At 46.5% G+C, this 26803-nt stretch overlaps 1 long non-coding RNA gene across 1 annotated transcript in view; it reads right to left on the minus strand.

Moving 5' to 3' along the window:
- Positions 1-716: 716 nt before the first annotated feature.
- Positions 717-26803, minus strand: part of LOC134927836 (uncharacterized) — a 29771-nt gene continuing 3684 nt past the window's right edge. Inside the window, exon 2 of the long non-coding RNA XR_010177749.1 lies at positions 717-3315. This is a non-coding gene — a long non-coding RNA (uncharacterized LOC134927836). The remainder of the gene's footprint in view (positions 3316-26803) is intronic.

Below are 26803 nucleotides of genomic sequence, written 5' to 3' on the forward strand. Positions count from 1 at the left end.
ATCAAATGAAAATGCAGTACTAGTAATTGAGACTTTTCTTCCAAAGATGTCATCTTCCAGTAATTTCCTGTCTCGTGGAGCTCTTGCAAATCTTCTTATCCTCATTAGGGCAAATTTATGTTGTATTAATGCTGGTTTATTATCTTCTTATAGACTTTATGGCATTTAACAAGCAGTTCAGTGCTAGAGTATAATGCATTTTATGAACAATGTAATATTATATGTCAAATTATAATGATTGTAGGAAGTTTGTTACTGAACAGTGCAATGCAAATAACATTTTTTTTAAGTTAACAATATTATAAGTATTGCTAATGGAAGGCAAAATCATGTGTATATATGATAGATAGATAGATAGATAGATAGACAGACATATACAGTATATAGCTAGCTTGACTACAATACACAATCCAATACTACAATAACTGCAACTGTTATCATACTTCTCCACCAATGGTCTCCTTTACAAAATAATACAGCAGTCCTATTTTTGGAGTTTCATGGCTTCAAATACAGTGTAATACAGAAGTTCCCAAACTGGGTGTGGCATACTGGGGTGCCTTGACCACTTGCAGGGGTGCCCTGGTTTGGTGGGCTAGGACCAATAAAAATTATTTATGAACAATTTAATAGGCAGAACCAGTGCCTGTTGATTCCAATCATAAAATATGTGGACAAATAGAAGTGAAACCTGTCCCGCACCACATAACTGAACCTAAGAGTGACATAAACACAACAATTCATTTACATTTTTTATTCTAAATTTCTCTGTAACAAACATTTGGCCTAGGGGTGCCAGGAAAAGGATTCTGATAATCTAGGGTATCATGATTCAAAAAAGTTTGGGATCCACTGATGTAATACAGAAAGTTTATTTGACAGGAATGTGAAATTTTATGCTGGCCAAACATCAGGACGACCCTCATCCGATGCGGTTCATAACACAATTTCCCTTCAACCTCCTGGCATCTCCTGGACAATACAATTTGGTGTTTTTTGGACACAAGATGCACATACGATGTCCAGCATAGGAAGAGAAGGGAGAGGTCCTGCTGGACCAAGGATTGGTTGCTGGAAAGTGAAAGTAATTTCTACATGCCCCTGCTACTGGAAATTATGGAGAATAACCCAGAGGACTACCGCAACTTCCTGCGATTGGATAAAGCCACCTTCCAGGAGTTGCTGCATCTGGTGACCCCCTATAGCCAGAGGCAGGACACCAAGTTCTGGAGGGCGATCCCTGCTGAGGAGAGGCTCATGGCTATGCTGCGTTACCTGGCTATGGGATTGTCATATGAAGACCTCAAGTTTGGGACCCGCATCTCCACTCAAGCTTTCAAGCTTTGGGGCGCATTATCCTTGAGACCTCCAAGGCTATTGTCAAGGTGCTGCAGTTCCGTTATTGTAAGGTAAGTTAAAAAAAAACATACCACACCATGTTTAACCACTTGCCTGGCATGGTCGCATCAGATCTGACCATACCAGCAAGTGTTTTATCTGACCTGGTCGCACAGGATGCGACCAGTCAGATAAAGAGTGTTAGCAGCTGCTGCTCTCTGATCTTCCCGACCGATGTTCCAATGTTTGAGAAAAATTATTATTATTATTATTATTATTATTATTATTTTTATTTTTTTACTGAAATCATTTTGGATACTGTTAAATTCATGTTCTTCACCTAATTCACTCATTTAAAAAAAATTATTTCTGAGCGTTTTGGGAGGAAAAAAATCGTCAGTTAAGTGGTTAAAGTGAAACATGACAAATGTTTTATTTAAAACTTTTTTTAAAACCTCAGTGCAAAACATTTTGGTAAATTTTATTTTTCTTAAGTTTGTGGGTAGCACGGCTGCCTAAAAGTGTGTATAAATATAAAGATATATATTGCTATATAAAATGCTAGCCAGTACTATTAAAATGTAAAAATAGGTTAAACTGCCAACATGGCACATATTTGGAATTCAAAAATGGTTTGTAAAAAAGTATGCACAAGTATCCCAATCCCTGATAAATATGCTGTGGTCGGCTGCTCTGTGTGTTGGCACAGATTTCAGGTGGACTATGATACGCATGCTTCAGGTGCCTTCTCAACGGCCTCGGCTCCACTGACCAGCACCTGCAGCATGCCCTTCCTGAATCAGTGCCAACAACACCAAGCAGCAGACAGCAGTATACCTTTCAGCGAATAGAATCCTTGTAGTTGACTAGGAGGACACAATGTCAGCCTGGCACATACTTGGTTTCGTTTGGTTTACAAAAGGCATGTACAAGTATCCCAATCCCTGATTAATATGGGACGGTAAGCTGTTCAGTGGTTTTTGGCACAGATTTCAGGGTAGACAACCAAAACACATGCTGCAGGTGCAACCGCAATGGTCCAGGCCCCATTGAGGTGCACTTGCAGCATGTGTTTGGCTTGAATCTGTGCCAAAAAGTACCATGCAGCAGACAGCCCTATACTTATAAAGGATTAGGATCCTTTCAGACGACTGGGGGGGAAGGGGACATATCACAGTGCAAACAATTACAGACTGTCCTCAGATTCCAGAAGACCAGAAAAAAACAGTGGGGTGTGAGGGTAGTGGAGCAGGTTGGTTGGTGGAGTTGGGCGGTGGAGTAGCAGGTTGGTTGGAGGAGGTGGGTGGTGCAGCAGGTTGGTTGGATGAGGTGGGTGGTACAGCAGGTTGGTTGGAGGAGGCTGGTTGGGGAGATGATTGGTAGGAGGCAGTTATTTGGAAACCAGGTTGGTAGGAGGATGTGGGCGTTTGAGCACGTTGTTATGAGGAGGTTGTTTGGAGACCAGGTTGGTAGGAATAGGTGGGTGTTGGAGCAGGTTGGTAGGAGGCAGTTGGTGGGGGAGCAGGTTGGTAAAAGGTGTGTGGGGGAGCGAGTTGGTAGGAGGGCACTGATTGGGGAGCTGGTTGGAGGGAGGGGGGTAGTCGGGTGTTTGTGTAAAGTATGTTTGGGGGGAATAGTAGGGGGTGGTGGGGTGGAGAGTGGAGCAGGAGGAGGAACAATGCGGCTGGATGTTATGTTCATCTCTATGGTTAGGAGACAGTTGCTCCCTTTAAAAATGAGCTCGGATGTTAATCGTTCAAAATAACAATCTGTTCAGTGTCAATGGCTCGATGCACATTTCCAAGTGTTCAAAATGAGTGACTGTCATCCAGTGGTTTCGATAAAGCATCCCTTGCCTGTTTTAATTGAGGGTCCTTGCCCTGGGCTTGCTGCTTTTTTGGGTGCTGTTTCTTCAGCTGGAAGGGTGGAGAGGCTTGTAGAGGGACTCAGTTCTAGGGTTCTGGGAATGATAGGTGTCTGTTAAAAGAGAAAAATACAAATGCATGCATTAATATATATATATATATATATATATATATATATATCCTTTTTTTTTATTTCTTTTTTACAGCTCCCTACAAGCACGGAAGATTAGATAGCCATAGGGGATGAATTTGAGAGATGTTGGCAGTTCCTTAAATGATGGCAAGCATATCCGTATTACCCCATCTGCCAGCAGCATGTCCTTCTACTACAACTACAAGGGGTACTTCAGCGTGGTTCTAATGGCGGTGGTGACTGCCAACTATGAGTTTCTGTTCGTAGGGGAAGAATGGCCGTGCCTATAATGGTGGCTCGTTTAAGAACACAACATTCTACGACCGGCTCACCATCAAGGCCCTGCATTTGCCATCTAGAGTGGCAATGAAGCATGACCTAAACTTTGTGTTTGTTGCTGATGATGCCTATGCCCTTCACGAGTATGTCATGAAGCCATTCCCGCAAAGGACCCTCAATAAAGAGAAGCAGGTCTTAAATTATCGGCTGTCTCGGGCAAGGAGCATTATAGAGAATGCCTTTGGGATCTTGAGCCACCGATTCTGGATCTTTCACACTGCAATTAATTTGAAGGTGGAGAAGATTGACTGGGTCGTCACTGCATGCTGTGTCCTGCACAACTTCCTACATAAGAAAGCCACCCATCAAAGGACAGTGGGCACAGCTGCGGTAGAAGATCCAGACCATCCGGAAGAGGTTGCTCAGTTCCCCTCAGTGGCGGAACCACCAGCGGCCAAAATCAGGACTGCTCTGGACAAAAAGGTCAGAGAGGAATAATATCCCACCCGCAACCTAACCCTAACTGCCCCCCGCAGTCTAGCTCTAACCATCCCACATGCAGCCTAACCATAACTGTAGCCCCCTCCCTGCATCCTAACTTTAACCATCCCCTCCCGCAGCCTAGCCATGACCTTCTCCCCCCGAAGCATAACCCTAACCGTCCCGCTTCCAGCAGCTTAACAACCCGGTGCACTGAATCCGCCCATCGCAGTATAAAGCGACTGTATGGTGGGGTCATGTTTAATGGTAATGAATCCTGTTCTATCAAAATTACAGATAGCATGTAATAGTGATTATAATGTTCAAGTTTCTTAGGTAGAATGGACTGGGGTAATTTTCAGACAGGGAACTCGAGTGTAATTTACAGGTTGCCCTTGAAATTACCCATGAAACAGCTACCTGAAATGTTCCCAAAAGTTTTGTTTTTGAAAATTACCCAGAATTATAACACATCTCTGTTATAGTGTATGCAATTGCTTTCATGGTGTTATATACTGTAGGGACCCCCAGCATGTGAGTAGATGTACGCAGATCTTGCTGCAGGAAGCAAGATCTGCATCCATCTCTGAACAACCCCCTATATCTGTAAGGTATGGGCAAGTCAGATAGATTGGGGTAATATATCTGGGAAATAAATCACAGTCTATGCGAAACAATAAATTGTGTTTGCTGGACTTCTGCTTCCAGCTGCATGCAGAGAGCAGGCTGAAGATGCCGCTCTACTCAATGACCTATTTATAGCCTCCACTCCCGGCCACCCACCTGCCCACCACCCTCTATGTCCTGATGGACAAGTTTCTGGCCCCAGGGACAGTGCAAAAGCCACAGCCGCCTCGGCAATAGAAGTGCCGCGCGGACCCCAATATGGCACTGGATGCAGATACAGCTTCCTCCACCCTGGCATCTAAGAAACCCGCTGCCCCCCAGGAAGACACAAGACTACCACAGGTACCACACAACCCAGACACCCCTGTCACCTATGGTGACATTGTGGATGCGATTAAATCCAGCATGTCCCCCCTGCTATCACATGTGGTCTCAGATATCTGTCAACAGCTGCAGCACCTGACTTTAAGGGTTGCTGACTCTAAAAACAGAATTGGCTCACTCTGCCTTGACATGTATCGTACCCAATGTGATGTGGCTAAATTGCAGAAGGAAAACTTCCAGGTTTTGCACAAAACAGATGATTTAGAAAACTATTCACGTTCGTAATAATAGGGTGGTCAGGCTCCCTGAAACAGTTAAAGGGCTAGCATTGGTTTCTTTTGTTTCTGAATCCCTGTCTAAATTGCTTGGGATTGAAGATGAGTGCATAGATTTAGTGGTGGAAAGGGTACACCGTGTTGGCCCGCCCCCCCAGGCCCAATGATTCATGTCCAATGGTCACCCTGTTTTACTGCCTGAACTACCTTCATAAAGTTGCTTTTGGGCAAGCAGCACGCAAACAGCCGAGGTAGGTAAGGTAAAAAAGTGTATTTTTTCAAGATTTCGCTGTCGAACTCTCTAGGGCTCGAAAACTATTCTCCCCTATCTGTTCATGACTGGTATCAGCAAATCACATGTTTGCGTTTATTTACCCTTCTCAACTATGCATTTTTACAGCAGAAGCCTACTTTGATTTTACTTATCCTAAGGATGCACAAGCCTATCTGAGTGATGAGCAGCAAGATTCCATATCTGACATCATGGATTACCCTGCATAAATGTTACCTTCTTTCATTGGATGTTCATGCCTTGTTTTCTCGCCTCCCATTCGGCTCCATTCCTGGGACAGCTCCTCAATAATTCTGTTGAAATACTTACCTTCTCTTATGGTTCTGCTGCGTCATTCATATTATTTGTCTCTGTTTCATAGTTGAAGCGACAGTTACAGTATGTTATTTGTTTAGATTGTATTGTTTTATGAACCTGTACTTTCCTGAACAAGTTTCAGTCACCATTCGGGTTAGGCCTGGTTTATATATTACTGGTTACTAGGGTTCTTGAGTATCTGTCATGATATGGTCATATGGTATGTTTACCTACTCCACCTTGTGAATTGTGCTCAATATAGCTTTTTTTTTCTTCAACAATATTTTATTGAAGAACTGCATACATAAATACAAATTTACTGTAGCATGGCAAGATAAATAAAAACTGTCCGAGAAAGCACATTGTATGAATCAGCATATCAAACAATTGAGGAAACATGGGGAACACGTATCTTGATGTTCAATAGGCAGGGAACAACATTCAACAGTAAATTAAACAGTATTCAGAAAGTGTCCAGGAAAAGACATAGTACAATTAGAACGGAGGGTGACCAGTCGTAAGCACTTCAAGGTTATACCACAAGGTTAAAGACACCACCTTCCGCAGTACATCTTGAAGGGAGGGGGATAAAGACTTAACATGGGGCAACCACAGGGCCGTTTCTAGACAATTTGGCTCCCAGTGCGAGATTTCAAAATGCGCCCCCCCCCCCCCCCTTTTGCCCCCCCCCCCAAAAAAGTGTGCCCCCCCCCTCCCCATATAGCCATAAAAAGAAAAAGCATGCGCGCGCCGTAGGCGCACGCGCTCTTGACAAGGGTGTGTGGCCTGATTAAAATGGGCGTAGTCTCATTAAAGTGGGCATGGCCTCATCTGATATCATCACACCCACCACAGTGGGGAAAAAATAAAAATAAAAAAGTCCCCTTTTTACACATTACAGCAGGCAAGTGTCCCCATATTACACAGCGCGGCAGGCAGGTGTCCCCATTTTACACAGCGCGGCAGGCAGGTGTCCCCATTTTACACAGCACGGAAGGCTGGTATCCCCATTTTACACAGTACGCAGGCAGGTATCCCCATTTTACACAGTACGCAGGCAGGTGCCCCCATTTTACACAGTACGCAGGCAGGTATCCCCATTTTATAAAGTGCAGCAGGCAGGTATCCCCATTTTACACAGCACGGCAGGCAGATATCCCCATTTTACACAGTACGCAGGCAGGTGCCCCCATATTACACAGTACGCAGGCAGGTGCCCCCATATTACACAGTACGCAGGCAGGTGCCCCCATATATTACACAGTGTGGCAGGCAGGTGCCCCCATATTACACAGTGTGGCAGGCAGGTGCCCCCATATTACACAGTACGCAGGCAGGTGCCCCCATATTACACAGTGTGGCAGGCAGGTGCCCCCATATTACACAGTACGCAGGCAGGTGCCCCCATATTACACAGTGTGGCAGGCAGGTGCCCCCATATTACACAGTACGCAGGCAGGTGCCCCCATATTACACAGTACGCAGGCAGATGCCCCCATATTACACAGTACGCAGGCAGGTGCCCCCATATTACACAGTGTGGCAGGCAGGTATCCCCATAGGCAGGTGCCCCCATTTTACACAGTGTGGCAGCGGCAGGCAGGTTTCAAGCTGAGGAGAAGGAAGGGGGAGAGGGGGGGGGGGAGAGAGAGAGAATACTTACGTCTTCCCGCTCTTCGGTCCCGCCGCCTCACGTCCCTCGCGCCGGCCGCCTCCTCCTTCTTCTTGCTTCTCCTTCTCGCCTCTCCCGAGCGCTCCTGCTCGGGGGGCGGGGCTTTGCAGAATGACGCGTTTGCGTCGTGACGTCACGACGCAACGCGTCATTCCGCGAAACTCCGCCCCCCGAGCAGGAGCGCTCGGGAGAGGCGAGAAGGAGTAACATAGTGCTGCGGCGGGCGCCCCGTGCGGTTGCACGGCTCGCCCGCCCCTAGAAACGGCACTGGGCAACCATATATCAAAAAAACATTTCTGCCTGTTTTTCTGTATTAAGGAACATTATCCAATCCATTTGGAATAGATAGGAAACTCTGGGCAGAAATAGAGACAACGCCAATGTATCAGAGGAGATCAATTGAAATAAGATAATTTCCTTACTACTGCTGCTAATTTAGCTTACAATACATGTTGTCCATCCCGCGGTCTGACCTGCACTGGGTCATATATATGTCCCAAAGGGCCTATTCCGGAGTAGGAGTGATAGTGGTATTCTAAGTGTCTTTTATGTACAGACACACAGTTGTCCAAAAGTTATTGACCTCAGGGCAGCTCCACATACAATGGTATAGTTCTGCATCTAGGGCAGTACACTTAAAACACTTTGAGTCTGAGGAAGTGCCCATCAGCATCCGTAATTTCAGGGTGTAATATGTAGCAGCTTGTACTGCATCTCTACATAGGAGGCAGACACTAATATTTTATTGAGACGGGTAAATGCAGTTAGAAGTGTAGAAGTGAAATGAGGGAAATGTTAGGTAAATCTGTGGTCCACTCCATCTTTCCCATTTGTAAATTATCTAAATTAATTTGTTTTCTCTTACGTCCTAGGGGATACTGGGAATCCATTTAGTACCATTGGGTATAGACGAGTCCACTAGGAGCCGTGGGCACTTTAAGAAATTGATATTGTACGCTGGCTCCTCCCTCTATGCCCCTCCTACCAGACTCAGTTAACAAAATGTGCCGGTCACGTCTCTGGAAGCTCCTGAAGAGTTTTCTGCATTTATTTTCTATGTTATTTTCAGGCAGGACTGGATGGCACCAGCCTGCCTGCTTCGTGGGACTTAGGGGAGGAGCGGCCCAACCTCTCTCAGGGTTAATGGTCCCGTTCCCCGCTGACAGGACACTAGCTCCTGAGAGAACTATTCGCAAGCCCCACCCTAGCGAGCGTACATTCCCGCAGCACGCCGCCACCCCTAAAAGAGCCAGAAGAGTGGTGAGTACTAAGCTGGCGTCCCGGTTAGCGGGTCTCCGGCCATTATGGTGGCATGAGGGTACGGAGACTCACGGCTTCTAAATGGGGTGGACTGTGTCTTCCGCTGTGTATGGACATAGACGCTGAACAGCGGACACAGTACCCAGACTGGCAACATAGCCATACAAGGAGTCTGTCTGCATTTTATGCACAAGACTCATACAGCCAGTATAAAAAAGTGCGGGAAGAATACGCGTCATTGAAGGGGTATGGCTTCACTATGAGCGGATCCAGCAGCTCACCAGCGCCATTTTCCCTCTACAGCTGAAACAGATGCTGACTGACAGGGATACACAGCTCCTCCGGAGATACTCCAGATTACCTCAGTGGTACCAGGGGGTCATATCATGGGGGGAGCGATTATTCGTGTACTAAGTCCCTAATATGGGTACTTAGTCTGCGACCTGGCTAAGCTTGGCATTAGTGATAAGGGCGCCATGTGCTGGTTCCATACTCTCTCTCTCTGTGTCTCCCTGGAAGGGCTCTTTGTGGGTTAATTGTGCATTTAACCTTCTCCTGTGTGTGTGTGCTGTCACTATTACAGTATGTCAGGCAAAGAGTGCGTTTCATGTAAGGCACAGTGTTTCTCTTCTCCAGGGGGTTCACTAGTGTGTACTTAGTGTAGTGCCCCTTCCCAGGCTAGTGGGGCAGAACCAGCATGTCTGGACTCCATTAGGGGAATGACTTCCTCCATTTCTACTAAGTTATCTCGAAATGAGAAAGAGACGCAATACTTAAGGCAGTTTATGGATGAGTTGATGAAAAAAGACTCAGTACTCAAACCAGCATCTCAGTCCCTTGCCATTTGTCCGCAAAAACATACTTTGGCCCATATCCTGCAAACTGAATCTGATGATGAGGGGTCAGACTTGGAGGAGGGTGAGGTGGACGCAGAGATGGGGGAGGGTACTCTGTTACAAGGAATAGAAGCTCTCATAGAAGCTATCAGAGAGGTTCTGCATCTCCCTGATAAAGTGACAGAGGAGAGTGAGGAATCTTATTTTAATATGAAGAAGAAATCCTCAGCTACTTTTCCTGTGTCAAAGGAACTAAGGCCCTCATTCCGAGTTGTTCGCTCGGTATTTTTCATCGCATCGCAGTGAAAATCCGCTTAGTACGCATGCGCAATGTTCGCACTGCGACTGCGCCAAGTAACTTTACTATGAAGAAAGTATTTTTACTCACGGCTTTTTCTTCGCTCCGGCGATCGTAATGTGATTGACAGGAAATGGGTGTTACTGGGCGGAAACACGGCGTTTCAGGGGCGTGTGGCTGAAAACGCTACCGTTTCCGGAAAAAACGCAGGAGTGGCCGGAGAAACGGTGGGAGTGCCTGGGCGAACGCTGGGTGTGTTTGTGACGTCAACCAGGAACGACAAGCACTGAAATGATCGCACAGGCAGAGTAAGTCTGGAGCTACTCTGAAACTGCTAAGTAGTTAGTAATCGCAATATTGCGAATACATCGGTCGCAATTTTAAGAAGCTAAGATTCACTCCCAGTAGGCGGCGGCTTAGCGTGTGTAACTCTGCTAAATTCGCCTTGCGACCGATCAACTCGGAATGAGGGCCTAAATACCATGTTTGAAGAACCGTGGGTTAATCCTGATAAAAACATTTAAAATCCCTAAACGGTTGGTATCATCTTTTCCTTTTCCTCCTGAGGATAGGAAAAAATGGGAAAATCCACAAATAGTGGATGCATCAGTATCCAAGCTCCCACAAAAAATTGTATTGCCTGTCCCGGGTGCAGCCTCCCTAAAAGACACGGCTGACTGTAAAATTGAGACTAGGCTCAAATCTTTGTATACAGCTGCTGGGGTGGCACAGAGACCCACTATAGCATGTGGGTGGATTACAAAAGCCATTGCTAAATGGTCGGGTAACCTTATTGAGGGGTTAGACACCTTACCTCAAGAGGAGGTTATATTGTTCCTGCAACATATACAGGACTCTGCGAACTTTATGATGGATGCTATAAAAGAACTAGGCTTGCTTAATGCATGCACTACGGCTATGGCAGTGTCGGCATGCAGGAACTTGTGGCTAAGCCAGTGGACTGCGGATGCATGGAAGGCCTACCCTTCACAGGCGAGGCCTTATTTGGAGATGAACTAGACAAATGGATCTCCAAAGCTACTGCAGGTAAGTCCACATACCTACCTTCTGCAGCTCCTCCAACTAGGAGGCCTTCTCAGGACCCAATTTACAGTCCTTTCAGACTGCCAAGGCCAGAGGTTTTTCTACGGCCACCAGAGGCACTAGAGGTAAACCACGCAAACAAGCAACTACCGGTTCACAGGAACAGGGCTCAAGTTCTGCTTCCTCAAAATCTTCTGCATGACGGTGGCCCGAGATGCCTGGAAGACTGGCAGGTGGGAGCCCGGTTAAAATTCTTCAGTCATTTCTGGACAACATCGTGCCAGGATTCCTGGGTCATAGATCTTATTTCCCAGGGCTACAGACTGGAGTTCCAGGAGCTCCCACCTCACAGATTCTTCAAATCAGGCTTACCAGTTTCATAAGAGGCAAGTATAACTTTACAGAACGCCATTCAAAAACTGGTACAGACCCAGGTCATTGTTTCAGTTCCACTTCATCTGCAAAACAAGGGGTACTATTCCAACTTGTTTGTAGTACCGAAACCGGACGGTTCGTGAGGCTGATTCTGAACCTCAAGTCGCTGAACCCATACTTACGAGTGTTCAAATTCAAGATGGAGTCTCTGAGAGCAGTGATCTCAGGTCTGGAAGTCGGGGAGTTCCTAGTGTCTCTGGATATCAAGGATGCGTACGTTCACATTCCGATCTGGCCGCCTCATCAGGCTTATCTACGGTTTGGTTTGCAGGACTGTCACTACCAGTTTCAGGCCCTGCCATTTGGTCTCTCCATGGCACTGAGGGTGCTCACCAAGGTGATGGCCAAGATGATGTTACTAGAGCAGTCATTTTGGAACAATCCTCAGTAAGAGAATGGAGAATTAAACGAAGACCTCCCCTATTCCACATGGTGTAGTTGGAGGAGCTCTGAGATAGAGAAAGAGGAGTGCGGGTAGGATGGTGGAGTGAAAGAAACACAGAGTTATGCGCTGATATACCTAATTGTGAAAGAGAGAGTCACCAGGCTGCGCAAGTAGTATGTATCAATAAATTATTACAGATAATGGCGGGGGAAGTCAGAGGGTTTCACATGCAATAAACTAGTTAAGGCCACACCAGGACTGAAGGCTTGTTCTAACTCAGCAAGTGCATAATTGTTTGTGGGGGTGTAGTACGGTATGCCGGCGCTCGGGCTCCCGGCGACCAGCATCCCGGCGCCGGGAGCCCGACCGGCGGCATACCGACAGCGTGGCGAGCACTAAGGAGCCCCTTGCGGGCTCACTGCGCTCGCCACGCTGCGGGCACACTATTTTATTCTCCCTCCAGGGGGGTAGTGGACCCCCACGAGGGAGAATAAGTGTCGGTATGCCGGCTGTCGGGATGCCGGCGCCGGTATACTGAGCGCCGGGATCCCGACAGCCGGCATACTGAAGACCACCCGTTTGTGGCGTTGATCCAGTCCACTGCACATCTGTAGTTTGCTGCCAAAGAGTAACACCTAATACAAGGTAGGTTAATATCACCAGAGGCAGGGAGTTGACACAATTTGAACATAAAAAACCTAGGCTTTGACCCCGCACAAATAAAATTGCTAATCGCCCTATTCAGCACCTTAAACTCCAATTCTTTAAAAAACAATTGGAGCATTTGTATGATATACAACAGGTGGGGTGATTAAATTATTTTAATGAGTAATCCTACTCTATGGGTGTTGTGGACACCCACGAGTGGGAATAGTCCCTGTTGGTTGGCATGCCGACCGTCAGGATTGTGAGGGGGCGGGATGTAGGGGGAGGTTATGTGACCATCGGTCTTCTGACCGCCGGTCACATAACTACATCCCCCTAATGAGGTGGCACCTGCCAATGTAAGACGGAGGCAGGTGATGTCAAGATTGGAAGTCTGATAAAGTATGAGTTATTACCCCTAGAAAATTAACTCTATATAAATCAGTTGGATGCGCTGGAATGTTGAGTTTATTAGACCAATTCTGTGAAGCACCCGCATGTAGAGCTAATGCTTTCGTTTTTGATTTGTTTATTAACCACTTAACTTATTATTTTTTCCCCAAACACCGCTCAGAAATTGTCAGTTTTTGTTATGAGTTAATTAGGTAAAGAACATGATTGTAACCCTATCCAAAATTATTTTAGTTAAAAAAAACAAAGATTTTTTTTGTGATTCCTCCCCCCCCAAAAAAGCATCGGAAACATTGCAACCATCGGAACATCGGTAACATTGTGACTTTTGTTTTTAGAGCCTGGACAGCTGCCAGGTACACAGGGGGGCTTGGGGGCTATGATTTACACTTACCAGCGGCTGCTATTGTCTGCAGCCGCTGGGGGTGGGGGATCTTTCCATGCTGACCAATCAGCAATGATCAGCAGCACAGCAACACTGGGGGCTGGGGGCTGGAAGGCAGAGGAACCTTCCGGTCCCTCTGACAGCTCCAGCGGAGAGAAGTTTCCCTTCCCTGCCACTGCTAACACAGTTTAACTGACTGGTCGCATCTTGTGCGACCAGGTCAGATAAAGCACTTGCAGGCATGTGTCAGGCAAGTGGTTAAGAATCCTGAAACACCCTTAAAGTCACACAATAATTGTAGCAAGCCCGGGAACGCTTCTTGGGGATTAGTAAAATATAATAATAAATTGTCCGCATATGCGGAGACCTTCAGAGTATTATTGCCCTCCGTTATGCCCTGCCATGGAGTATACAGATGGAAATTTCTGATTAGAGGATCCATGGCTAGGTTAAAAAGTAAAGGGGACAATGGGCAGCCTTGCCTAATGCCACAACGTAATGTGAAACTAGCCGTGTTTAAACCATTGATAGTAAGAAACGCCTTGGGTGAGTCGTATAGTCTGCAAAATAAGATAAGGAATCCTGTGCTAAAGTGGCGCATGTGAAATACCCAAAGCAAGTGTGCCCAGGACACCCTGTTGAACACCTTGTTGGCATCACAGCTAACTAGGACACATTAACAGAAGGTTAGATAAGGACTAGGTCAGGGCAGCCACTACCTGTCGAATATTGTGCACGGATGACTTGACTTTCACAAAGCCTGTTTGGGATAGGTGCAGAAATTTCAGCAAAATAACTTATAAATGTTGTGTAACAATAGTTGTCAGTAGTTTAAGATCCTGATTCAATAAGGATATTGTTCTGTACCATTCGAGCAAAGTAGGATCTTTGCCTGGTTTTGGCAGTACAATGATCCTGGCCTGATTAAAGTTGGGTGGAGGGCCTTTGCCAGAAAGTATAGAGTTAAATAATGACAAAAGATGTGGTAAAAAATGCAGAAATAAAAATGTATAATATTCTGCTCCCAATCCATCAGGAAACCAATTCCTGCTCAGAAATGGGTTCTACCAGGGTCTCCTGTTCATCTTCAGTCAACCAGAGGCATCTGCACGTCTTAGGAAATTCATGCCTAAAGATAGGTTATCAGGAGGGGCTATGTAAAGGATGCAGCAATGTCTGTGGGACTGTGTAAAGGATGCAGCAATGTCTGTGGGGCTATGTAAAGGATGCAGCAATGTCTGTGGGACTGTGTAAAGGATGCAGCAATGTCTGTGGGGCTATGTAAAGGATGCAGCAATGTCTGTGGGGCTGTGTAAAGGATGCAGCAATGTCTGTGGGGCTATGTAAAGGATGCAGCAATGTCTGTGGGGCTGTGTAAAGGATGCAGCAATGTCTGTGGGGCTATGTAAAGGATGCAGCAATGTCTGTGGGGCTGTGTAAAGGATGCAGCAATGTCTGTGGGGCTGTGTAAAGGATGCAGCAATGTCTGTGGGGCTGTGTAAAGGATGCAGCAATGTCTGTGGGGCTGTGTAAAGGATGCAGCAATGTCTGTGGGGCTGTGTAAAGGATGCAGCAATGTCTGTGGGGCTGTTTAAAGGATGCAGCAATGTCTGTGGGGCTATGTAAAGGATGCAGCAATGTCTGTGGGGCTGTGTAAAGGATGCAGCAATGTCTGTGGGGCTATGTAAAGGATGCAGCAATGTCTGTGGGGCTGTGTAAAGGATGCAGCAATGTCTGTGGGGCTATGTAAAGGATGCAGCAATGTCTGTGGGGCTATGTAAAGGATGCAGCAATGTCTGTGGGGCTGTGTAAAGGATGCAGCAATGTCTGTGGGGCTGTGTAAAGGATGCAGCAATGTCTGTGGGGCTGTGTAAAGGATGCAGCAATGTCTGTGGGGCTGTGTAAAGGATGCAGCAATGTCTGTGGGGCTGTGTAAAGGATGCAGCAATGTCTGTGGGGCTGTGTAAAGGATGCAGCAATGTCTGTGGGGCTGTGTAAAGGATGCAGCAATGTCTGTGGGGCTGTGTAAAGGATGCAGCAATGTCTGTGGGGCTGTGTAAAGGATGCAGCAATGTCTGTGGGGCTGTGTAAAGGATGCAGCAATGTCTGTGGGGCTGTGTAAAGGATGCAGCAATGTCTGTGGGGCTGTGTAAAGGATGCAGCAATGTCTGTGGGGCTATGTAAAGGATGCAGCAATGTCTGTGGGGCTCTGTAAAGGATGCAGCAATGTCTGTGGGGCTGTGTAAAGGATGCAGCAATGTCTGTGGGGCTATGTAAAGGATGCAGCAATGTCTGTGGGGCTGTGTAAAGGATGCAGCAATGTCTGTGGGGCTGTGTAAAGGATGCAGCAATGTCTGTGGGGCTGTGTAAAGGATGCAGCAATGTCTGTGGGGCTGTGTAAAGGATGCAGCAATGTCTGTGGGGCTATGTAAAGGATGCAGCAATGTCTGTGGGGCTGTGTAAAGGATGCAGCAATGTCTGTGGGGCTGTGTAAAGGATGCAGCAATGTCAGGGGCAGTTGTCAGTTGGCCGGTATCAAAGGTAAGTTTGCAAATAGTTGGAGACTACGAACCATGGAGGCTAACAATTTGCCAGATTTGTTGCCCCATCTGAAATACCTATTCCTTTGGTAATCCAGTGACTATTTATTTATTTTATTTATTAACAGTTTCTTATATAGAGCAGCAAATTCGGTACAAAAAGTGTCAGACGTGGCTTTAGTGTCGGTGTAAGCTTTACGGGTTTCTGGGGTGTTATTGCTAAGCATAATAGAGTAAGAATCAGAAACAGCTAGACTAATTCAATTAAAGTCGGATCCATTCCGACATGTATTTGTCGGAATGAATCCGACAACCCCTATTCAATCCCATCTAAAATTCGACTTTTTGAAGTCGAATTTAGATGGGACCCAGAGGAGGAGAGGGGGGCGAGCCACGCGGGGACAGCCGGCGGGCATACAGAGAGATCAGCGTTATGGAGTAGCGCTGCAGCAGGATGTCACTCAGCCGACCGACCTCACGCCAGCTTCCACCCGGCTCCAGCAGCGTGCTGGAGCCGGGTGGAAGCTTTCGTGAGGTCTGGCAGGTGAGTGACATCCAGCTGCAGCGCTACTGTAGCGCTGATCTCCCTGTATGTGTGGTATCCCACAGAACTTACAGGACTCATGCTCCCTTCAACTGACATGTAAATTGCCTTATTGTACCAGGTGCTCCATGTAGGACCCTATGAGAACCTGTGTAGCCCAGACTTTTTGCCAAAAAGGACAGCTGTATACTCTGGGCTGCCATATAAACAGACATAACCTGCAGCTTTACCCTTTCCCCCCTTTTTCTTGGAGCCTAGCAACAGTGGATGGTGTGATGGAGGACACTGCCCACACCTCTCATCTGATTGGCCAATCCCTAGAGAGAACCCAGAGGAAGGGTGGAGTGATGGAGAGATTGGTGTGAGGACTGAGGAGTGCTGTAAGCTGGGACAGAAGAGAGGACAGCAGACCAAGCAGTGGGATCCTGAGTGAGAATGGCAGTGAGTTGCAGAGGCTGAGTTCCTGTGTGTCAGTTCCAGAGTATCCTGTCAGCCCTAGTATCATTGTGCAAGTCCCAGCAGCAACAGCAAGGGACTCCTCTGGAGGAGAGAGGGAGTGAGATCAGTGAGGTTTCATCAGTAACAGCTCACTGCCCATATAAGAACAGAGGAAGTAGCAGCTACAGAGAATACCCTATCCATGCAGAGACAGTGCTGTGAATACAGCAGCCAGAGACAGCACTGAGAGGTAACTCCATCCTCAGGGAGGATTCTGTACAAGTAAACAGGGTCCCTGCTCACACACTGTCTACAAACATTGCAGCTGGCACTACGCTAGGAGTATAGAACACTTTTGTCTGTGGCACAGCATAACTTGTTGCCAGCAATAGCACAAACTGCATCCTCTTACATTAAATGCCCTAAGTCTTACTAGAAAGGACAGCACACACAGTGCTAGTGCCACCGATGCTTATCTGCCGGGCCTTACAGACCAGTGACATTGTACGTCAGAGGAACTGTGACAGCCAGGTTACAGTGCAAAGGAGGCCTGAACAGAACTACCCAGAGTGAATGGGAAAGGCAGTGGATCAGTTTTCCCTCAGTGTTGCCACAGAGAGGACAGGCCTTTATTTACACTACAGGGACATGTCTAAGAAAGACTAAATATATATATGCATATATATCCACTTGTGGACACATTCTAAAGGGGGCTACAGACCTGTGCACAGGCGGAAGAACATAAGTTGTACTAATACTTCTGAATACATGGGATACTCAGTAAGGGTAATCAGATAATTGTAACTGGTAACAAACTGTTTTTCTTATGCATGCATATTTTGATGGTAACAGCTTGAATATTTGAGTTAAGGTTTGAATAGTATAATAAGTCAATATAACCAATTCAGGTAAACATGTATAACTGCTGAGAAGGACGGTGATGGGATATGCAACACCTGAATAATTAAACAGTCTATGACAGTGTTGGCATAATCTACGGTGTGAAGACCAACTGTTTATTATCTGTACTTGATGATTTACTGTAACGTAGTACTATTGTTCAAGTTGTTTGATTTTCCTACTGCCTTTAATAAACCGAAGTTGAGTTGACTGCTCCCTGAACAACCCGCTTGTGCAGACGTATATCCCTTACCTCTCCGAAGTATCGTGAACGAACTTCCATCTTAAGTTGGTATCCCGGTACACAGATAGAGTAAAGCGGACATAATCACCAGGTAAAAGATCATCTACTCACCCAATAACATTGTCCTTTATTTGCCCGGGTATCACATTTGGCGTCACGAACAGGATCCGAGTGCAATCAGGAGAAACCTCACTAATTGAAAGATGGAACAACAACAGGCTGCAGGAGGAGGAGCACCACCGGTAGTACAGAACCAGGAACAAGAACAACAGGCAACCCCGGCAACGACACCGAATGCTCCAATAACCTTACCCTACTACTTTGGGGCGCCGTGGCTTCCAACCTATAGCGGAGATGCCAACAAGCCACAGTGTACCACATTTACAGAATTCAAAAATAAACTCAAATCTATGTTCCGGTTGTATACCTTGAACGAACAGCAGAAAGTCGAGATTCTGGTAGGTCAACTCACAGGGTCAGCTCTAAGAGAAGTCTTATCCTGGCCCACTGAAAACAAGAAAGAGGTAGACCAGATCTTAAAGAGATTGTCCACTACTTTTGAGACAAAAACCCTCCCCGAGTTAAAAATGAAGCTGTATGCGCGCAAACAGCAACCGGGCGAGACCCTCCGAGACTACGCCCTGAGTTTACAAGAAACACTAAGAGCGATCCAAGCAGTTGACAAAGATGAAGTCAGAAATGCAGACGAAGCGCTAACGATTCAGTTTATTGAAGGAGCCTCAAGGGAGAGTGTCAAAACCCAACTACGACTACTCAAAATGCAAATGCCGGGGAAAACCTTCCTAGACTTCAAGGAAGCCGCCATCACAATAACTGGCAACCAATCAGGAAGAGAAGAAGAGTACCCAGAACTGGTGGACTTCAGAGAATCCTCAGAGCTGATGGGAGCTACTGCTTCCAGTCCCGAAAGACCAAAACGAGTCAGAGATCCAGTGGTGCAGAGTAGTCAGCACCCCTCAGGAGATCAGATACAAACCCTACGCAAGCAGATGGAAGAGTTAACGGTAGGGATGGCAGAGATCCAGAGAGAAATGCGACTCCTAGCGAGACCACCGACACCCAATTCTGGAGAACCTAGATGGAGGTCCGAGCGACAGAGGTCGGCCAGAAGACGCTGGGAACCACCTCGAGAGTACGGGCGGCGGCCTTCAGACCAGTTCGACAGCCAGGGTCGTCCCGTTTGTCATCAATGCCAGGCAATAGGGCATATTGAGAGGAACTGCGACCAGATCGAACATTTAAACTCCAATGCCCCGAGGACGGAGACCGAGCCTCGGGGGACACAATAAGGTTAAAACCAACCTCTGAAGAAGGATGGCCACACTATGGCAGGCAATACCATATAAATGCAGATGAGTTAACCGACATATTAAATACCGACACTCCTGTCCACACAAGGAAAATTTCAGGAAAGGTCATCTGGTTTCATGTGCGACGTGGGTATGGATTCATCAATCGTGATGACACCAAGCAAGATACATTCATTCATTATACGGCCATACAGAGGAACAACCCCAGAAAATACTATCGCAGCCTGGGAGAGGGAGAGATGGTGGAATTTGACATAATCAGAGGAGAGAAAGGTCTACGGGCAATCAACGTCACGGGTCCAGGTGGTGCTCCAGTAAAGGGCAGCAGGTATGCAGCAGATCGCAGGCCTTATTGGTGCCATCCACACCGTGGAGGTCATCCACGTCACTACCGATGCCATGAAGATGGAATGTATTCCACAGAAAACGTGACAGAAAGTATAAACCAGAGGCCATCTGTATGCAGTCAACAGGATCCTAATGCCGAATCGCAGAGTGCATTATTGGGAAGAACAGCTAACCTTGTGAAACCAAGTGGATATACGCAACAGAACCTGCAAGAAACTGTTCGGTCGTTTCAGTGTGGACCTACGATGATGGAAGACACCAATTCCAATATGGCCTACCTCAATCCGGCTCATTCAAACGCTACTGATCAGGACCGGGAAGCAGAAGTAGTGACCCACAAGGCCACAGAGGAAGACTTAGAATCCTCTAAACCCAATGCATCAGATTCAGTTATGCTCATCCCTAAACCTCACCATCCTGCAAAAACCCAGGGGGAAGCTAAAGAGGCCGTGAAATGGCTCTTTCCAGCGTTGCATCGTCCTGACTATGAGTACACCTCAATAAGTGGTGAAGAATTTATCTCACTGTTGCAGCAGGCATCGAGAAAGCCAGGGAAGAGGCGCACAGGGGTTCTTGCCCATTAGTTATAGACCCTTCTCATGTCTGATCTGTATTGATTATACTAATGTGATTTTCAAACTTGTTTGCTCTTAAGTTACTAAATGCATTGAGGTTTAAAACATAATTGTTTCAGTACCTGCAACCTAATGTATTTCATGTCAGTAAATTGTCAATGTTGTGAAAAAAATTGACTTTATGACTATGTGGAGAGACAAATGCGTGAGGACACGCATCATTCAAGCGGGGTTGAGTGTGGTATCCCACAGAACTTACAGGACTCATGCTCCCTTCAACTGACATGTAAATTGCCTTATTGTACCAGGTGCTCCATGTAGGACCCTATGAGAACCTGTGTAGCCCAGACTTTTTGCCAAAAAGGACAGCTGTATACTCTGGGCTGCCATATAAACAGACATAACCTGCAGCTTTACCCTTTCCCCCCTTTTTCTTGGAGCCTAGCAACAGTGGATGGTGTGATGGAGGACACTGCCCACACCTCTCATCTGATTGGCCAATCCCTAGAGAGAACCCAGAGGAAGGGTGGAGTGATGGAGAGATTGGTGTGAGGACTGAGGAGTGCTGTAAGCTGGGACAGAAGAGAGGACAGCAGACCAAGCAGTGGGATCCTGAGTGAGAATGGCAGTGAGTTGCAGAGGCTGAGTTCCTGTGTGTCAGTTCCAGAGTATCCTGTCAGCCCTAGTATCATTGTGCAAGTCCCAGCAGCAACAGCAAGGGACTCCTCTGGAGGAGAGAGGGAGTGAGATCAGTGAGGTTTCATCAGTAACAGCTCACTGCCCATATAAGAACAGAGGAAGTAGCAGCTACAGAGAATACCCTATCCATGCAGAGACAGTGCTGTGAATACAGCAGCCAGAGACAGCACTGAGAGGTAACTCCATCCTCAGGGAGGATTCTGTACAAGTAAACAGGGTCCCTGCTCACACACTGTCTACAAACATTGCAGCTGGCACTACGCTAGGAGTATAGAACACTTTTGTCTGTGGCACAGCATAACTTGTTGCCAGCAATAGCACAAACTGCATCCTCTTACATTAAATGCCCTAAGTCTTACTAGAAAGGACAGCACACACAGTGCTAGTGCCACCGATGCTTATCTGCCGGGCCTTACAGACCAGTGACATTGTACGTCAGAGGAACTGTGACAGCCAGGTTACAGTGCAAAGGAGGCCTGAACAGAACTACCCAGAGTGAATGGGAAAGGCAGTGGATCAGTTTTCCCTCAGTGTTGCCACAGAGAGGACAGGCCTTTATTTACACTACAGGGACATGTCTAAGAAAGACTAAATATATATATGCATATATATCCACTTGTGGACACATTCTAAAGGGGGCTACAGACCTGTGCACAGGCGGAAGAACATAAGTTGTACTAATACTTCTGAATACATGGGATACTCAGTAAGGGTAATCAGATAATTGTAACTGGTAACAAACTGTTTTTCTTATGCATGCATATTTTGATGGTAACAGCTTGAATATTTGAGTTAAGGTTTGAATAGTATAATAAGTCAATATAACCAATTCAGGTAAACATGTATAACTGCTGAGAAGGACGGTGATGGGATATGCAACACCTGAATAATTAAACAGTCTATGACAGTGTTGGCATAATCTACGGTGTGAAGACCAACTGTTTATTATCTGTACTTGATGATTTACTGTAACGTAGTACTATTGTTCAAGTTGTTTGATTTTCCTACTGCCTTTAATAAACCGAAGTTGAGTTGACTGCTCCCTGAACAACCCGCTTGTGCAGACGTATATCCCTTACCTCTCCGAAGTATCGTGAACGAACTTCCATCTTAAGTTGGTATCCCGGTACACAGATAGAGTAAAGCGGACATAATCACCAGGTAAAAGATCATCTACTCACCCAATAACATTGTCCTTTATTTGCCCGGGTATCACATTTGGCGTCACGAACAGGATCCGAGTGCAATCAGGAGAAACCTCACTAATTGAAAGATGGAACAACAACAGGCTGCAGGAGGAGGAGCACCACCGGTAGTACAGAACCAGGAACAAGAACAACAGGCAACCCCGGCAACGACACCGAATGCTCCAATAACCTTACCCTACTACTTTGGGGCGCCGTGGCTTCCAACCTATAGCGGAGATGCCAACAAGCCACAGTGTACCACATTTACAGAATTCAAAAATAAACTCAAATCTATGTTCCGGTTGTATACCTTGAACGAACAGCAGAAAGTCGAGATTCTGGTAGGTCAACTCACAGGGTCAGCTCTAAGAGAAGTCTTATCCTGGCCCACTGAAAACAAGAAAGAGGTAGACCAGATCTTAAAGAGATTGTCCACTACTTTTGAGACAAAAACCCTCCCCGAGTTAAAAATGAAGCTGTATGCGCGCAAACAGCAACCGGGCGAGACCCTCCGAGACTACGCCCTGAGTTTACAAGAAACACTAAGAGCGATCCAAGCAGTTGACAAAGATGAAGTCAGAAATGCAGACGAAGCGCTAACGATTCAGTTTATTGAAGGAGCCTCAAGGGAGAGTGTCAAAACCCAACTACGACTACTCAAAATGCAAATGCCGGGGAAAACCTTCCTAGACTTCAAGGAAGCCGCCATCACAATAACTGGCAACCAATCAGGAAGAGAAGAAGAGTACCCAGAACTGGTGGACTTCAGAGAATCCTCAGAGCTGATGGGAGCTACTGCTTCCAGTCCCGAAAGACCAAAACGAGTCAGAGATCCAGTGGTGCAGAGTAGTCAGCACCCCTCAGGAGATCAGATACAAACCCTACGCAAGCAGATGGAAGAGTTAACGGTAGGGATGGCAGAGATCCAGAGAGAAATGCGACTCCTAGCGAGACCACCGACACCCAATTCTGGAGAACCTAGATGGAGGTCCGAGCGACAGAGGTCGGCCAGAAGACGCTGGGAACCACCTCGAGAGTACGGGCGGCGGCCTTCAGACCAGTTCGACAGCCAGGGTCGTCCCGTTTGTCATCAATGCCAGGCAATAGGGCATATTGAGAGGAACTGCGACCAGATCGAACATTTAAACTCCAATGCCCCGAGGACGGAGACCGAGCCTCGGGGGACACAATAAGGTTAAAACCAACCTCTGAAGAAGGATGGCCACACTATGGCAGGCAATACCATATAAATGCAGATGAGTTAACCGACATATTAAATACCGACACTCCTGTCCACACAAGGAAAATTTCAGGAAAGGTCATCTGGTTTCATGTGCGACGTGGGTATGGATTCATCAATCGTGATGACACCAAGCAAGATACATTCATTCATTATACGGCCATACAGAGGAACAACCCCAGAAAATACTATCGCAGCCTGGGAGAGGGAGAGATGGTGGAATTTGACATAATCAGAGGAGAGAAAGGTCTACGGGCAATCAACGTCACGGGTCCAGGTGGTGCTCCAGTAAAGGGCAGCAGGTATGCAGCAGATCGCAGGCCTTATTGGTGCCATCCACACCGTGGAGGTCATCCACGTCACTACCGATGCCATGAAGATGGAATGTATTCCACAGAAAACGTGACAGAAAGTATAAACCAGAGGCCATCTGTATGCAGTCAACAGGATCCTAATGCCGAATCGCAGAGTGCATTATTGGGAAGAACAGCTAACCTTGTGAAACCAAGTGGATATACGCAACAGAACCTGCAAGAAACTGTTCGGTCGTTTCAGTGTGGACCTACGATGATGGAAGACACCAATTCCAATATGGCCTACCTCAATCCGGCTCATTCAAACGCTACTGATCAGGACCGGGAAGCAGAAGTAGTGACCCACAAGGCCACAGAGGAAGACTTAGAATCCTCTAAACCCAATGCATCAGATTCAGTTATGCTCATCCCTAAACCTCACCATCCTGCAAAAACCCAGGGGGAAGCTAAAGAGGCCGTGAAATGGCTCTTTCCAGCGTTGCATCGTCCTGACTATGAGTACACCTCAATAAGTGGTGAAGAATTTATCTCACTGTTGCAGCAGGCATCGAGAAAGCCAGGGAAGAGGCGCACAGGGGTTCTTGCCCATTAGTTATAGACCCTTCTCATGTCTGATCTGTATTGATTATACTAATGTGATTTTCAAACTTGTTTGCTCTTAAGTTACTAAATGCATTGAGGTTTAAAACATAATTGTTTCAGTACCTGCAACCTAATGTATTTCATGTCAGTAAATTGTCAATGTTGTGAAAAAAATTGACTTTATGACTATGTGGAGAGACAAATGCGTGAGGACACGCATCATTCAAGCGGGGTTGAGTGTGGTATCCCACAGAACTTACAGGACTCATGCTCCCTTCAACTGACATGTAAATTGCCTTATTGTACCAGGTGCTCCATGTAGGACCCTATGAGAACCTGTGTAGCCCAGACTTTTTGCCAAAAAGGACAGCTGTATACTCTGGGCTGCCATATAAACAGACATAACCTGCAGCTTTACCCTTTCCCCCCTTTTTCTTGGAGCCTAGCAACAGTGGATGGTGTGATGGAGGACACTGCCCACACCTCTCATCTGATTGGCCAATCCCTAGAGAGAACCCAGAGGAAGGGTGGAGTGATGGAGAGATTGGTGTGAGGACTGAGGAGTGCTGTAAGCTGGGACAGAAGAGAGGACAGCAGACCAAGCAGTGGGATCCTGAGTGAGAATGGCAGTGAGTTGCAGAGGCTGAGTTCCTGTGTGTCAGTTCCAGAGTATCCTGTCAGCCCTAGTATCATTGTGCAAGTCCCAGCAGCAACAGCAAGGGACTCCTCTGGAGGAGAGAGGGAGTGAGATCAGTGAGGTTTCATCAGTAACAGCTCACTGCCCATATAAGAACAGAGGAAGTAGCAGCTACAGAGAATACCCTATCCATGCAGAGACAGTGCTGTGAATACAGCAGCCAGAGACAGCACTGAGAGGTAACTCCATCCTCAGGGAGGATTCTGTACAAGTAAACAGGGTCCCTGCTCACACACTGTCTACAAACATTGCAGCTGGCACTACGCTAGGAGTATAGAACACTTTTGTCTGTGGCACAGCATAACTTGTTGCCAGCAATAGCACAAACTGCATCCTCTTACATTAAATGCCCTAAGTCTTACTAGAAAGGACAGCACACACAGTGCTAGTGCCACCGATGCTTATCTGCCGGGCCTTACAGACCAGTGACATTGTACGTCAGAGGAACTGTGACAGCCAGGTTACAGTGCAAAGGAGGCCTGAACAGAACTACCCAGAGTGAATGGGAAAGGCAGTGGATCAGTTTTCCCTCAGTGTTGCCACAGAGAGGACAGGCCTTTATTTACACTACAGGGACATGTCTAAGAAAGACTAAATATATATATGCATATATATCCACTTGTGGACACATTCTAAAGGGGGCTACAGACCTGTGCACAGGCGGAAGAACATAAGTTGTACTAATACTTCTGAATACATGGGATACTCAGTAAGGGTAATCAGATAATTGTAACTGGTAACAAACTGTTTTTCTTATGCATGCATATTTTGATGGTAACAGCTTGAATATTTGAGTTAAGGTTTGAATAGTATAATAAGTCAATATAACCAATTCAGGTAAACATGTATAACTGCTGAGAAGGACGGTGATGGGATATGCAACACCTGAATAATTAAACAGTCTATGACAGTGTTGGCATAATCTACGGTGTGAAGACCAACTGTTTATTATCTGTACTTGATGATTTACTGTAACGTAGTACTATTGTTCAAGTTGTTTGATTTTCCTACTGCCTTTAATAAACCGAAGTTGAGTTGACTGCTCCCTGAACAACCCGCTTGTGCAGACGTATATCCCTTACCTCTCCGAAGTATCGTGAACGAACTTCCATCTTAAGTTGGTATCCCGGTACACAGATAGAGTAAAGCGGACATAATCACCAGGTAAAAGATCATCTACTCACCCAATAACATTGTCCTTTATTTGCCCGGGTATCACATATGCCCGCCGGCTGTCCCCCCGTCTCCCTGCGGCTCCCCACCCTCGCCTCCTCTGGGTCCGCATCTCAGTCCGACATCATTTTGATGTCAGACTGAGATGGTCGAAAAGGGGGCCAAAACCTGTCGGATTTGGCCCCATTTTCGACATCAACACGTGGATCGGCAGCTATTCCGCCGATCCACGTGCTTTTCGACAAGTCGAAAAATATCGCAAAATATTGAATAGGTCGAATCAGGAGTCGACCTTAAAAAGTCAAAAACTGCCGTCTTTTCGACAGACGGCAGTTTTCTACTTCAATTGAATATACTCCTAAGTCTGATTCAGCTTTTTGCGTTTAGCAGCAACATATGCAATAACATAGCTACGAAGCACCGCTTTCGACGCCGCCCAAAATAGATTTATATCATCTAATATAAGTTTTGCTCTAGGGACAACTTGAAATCAGGTGAGTCCACAGGGTAAGACGGGAACCTCTAATTAAAGGAGAGTGGTCTAGGGGAGGAGAGTAACAGCGTGAACCAGGTGGGGGCATGGTCCGATATAGCAATATTTTCAATCTTAGATTTGTACACTCTGGAAAGAAGGGAGGTAGGGATGAGCCATTAGTCAATTCTAGTGGACGTATAATGGGGAAGGGAATAAAGAGTGTAATCCCTATCCA

Source organism: Pseudophryne corroboree, chromosome 5 (genome assembly GCF_028390025.1).
Source record: "Pseudophryne corroboree isolate aPseCor3 chromosome 5, aPseCor3.hap2, whole genome shotgun sequence".
NCBI classification, from domain to species: domain Eukaryota; kingdom Metazoa; phylum Chordata; class Amphibia; order Anura; family Myobatrachidae; genus Pseudophryne; species Pseudophryne corroboree.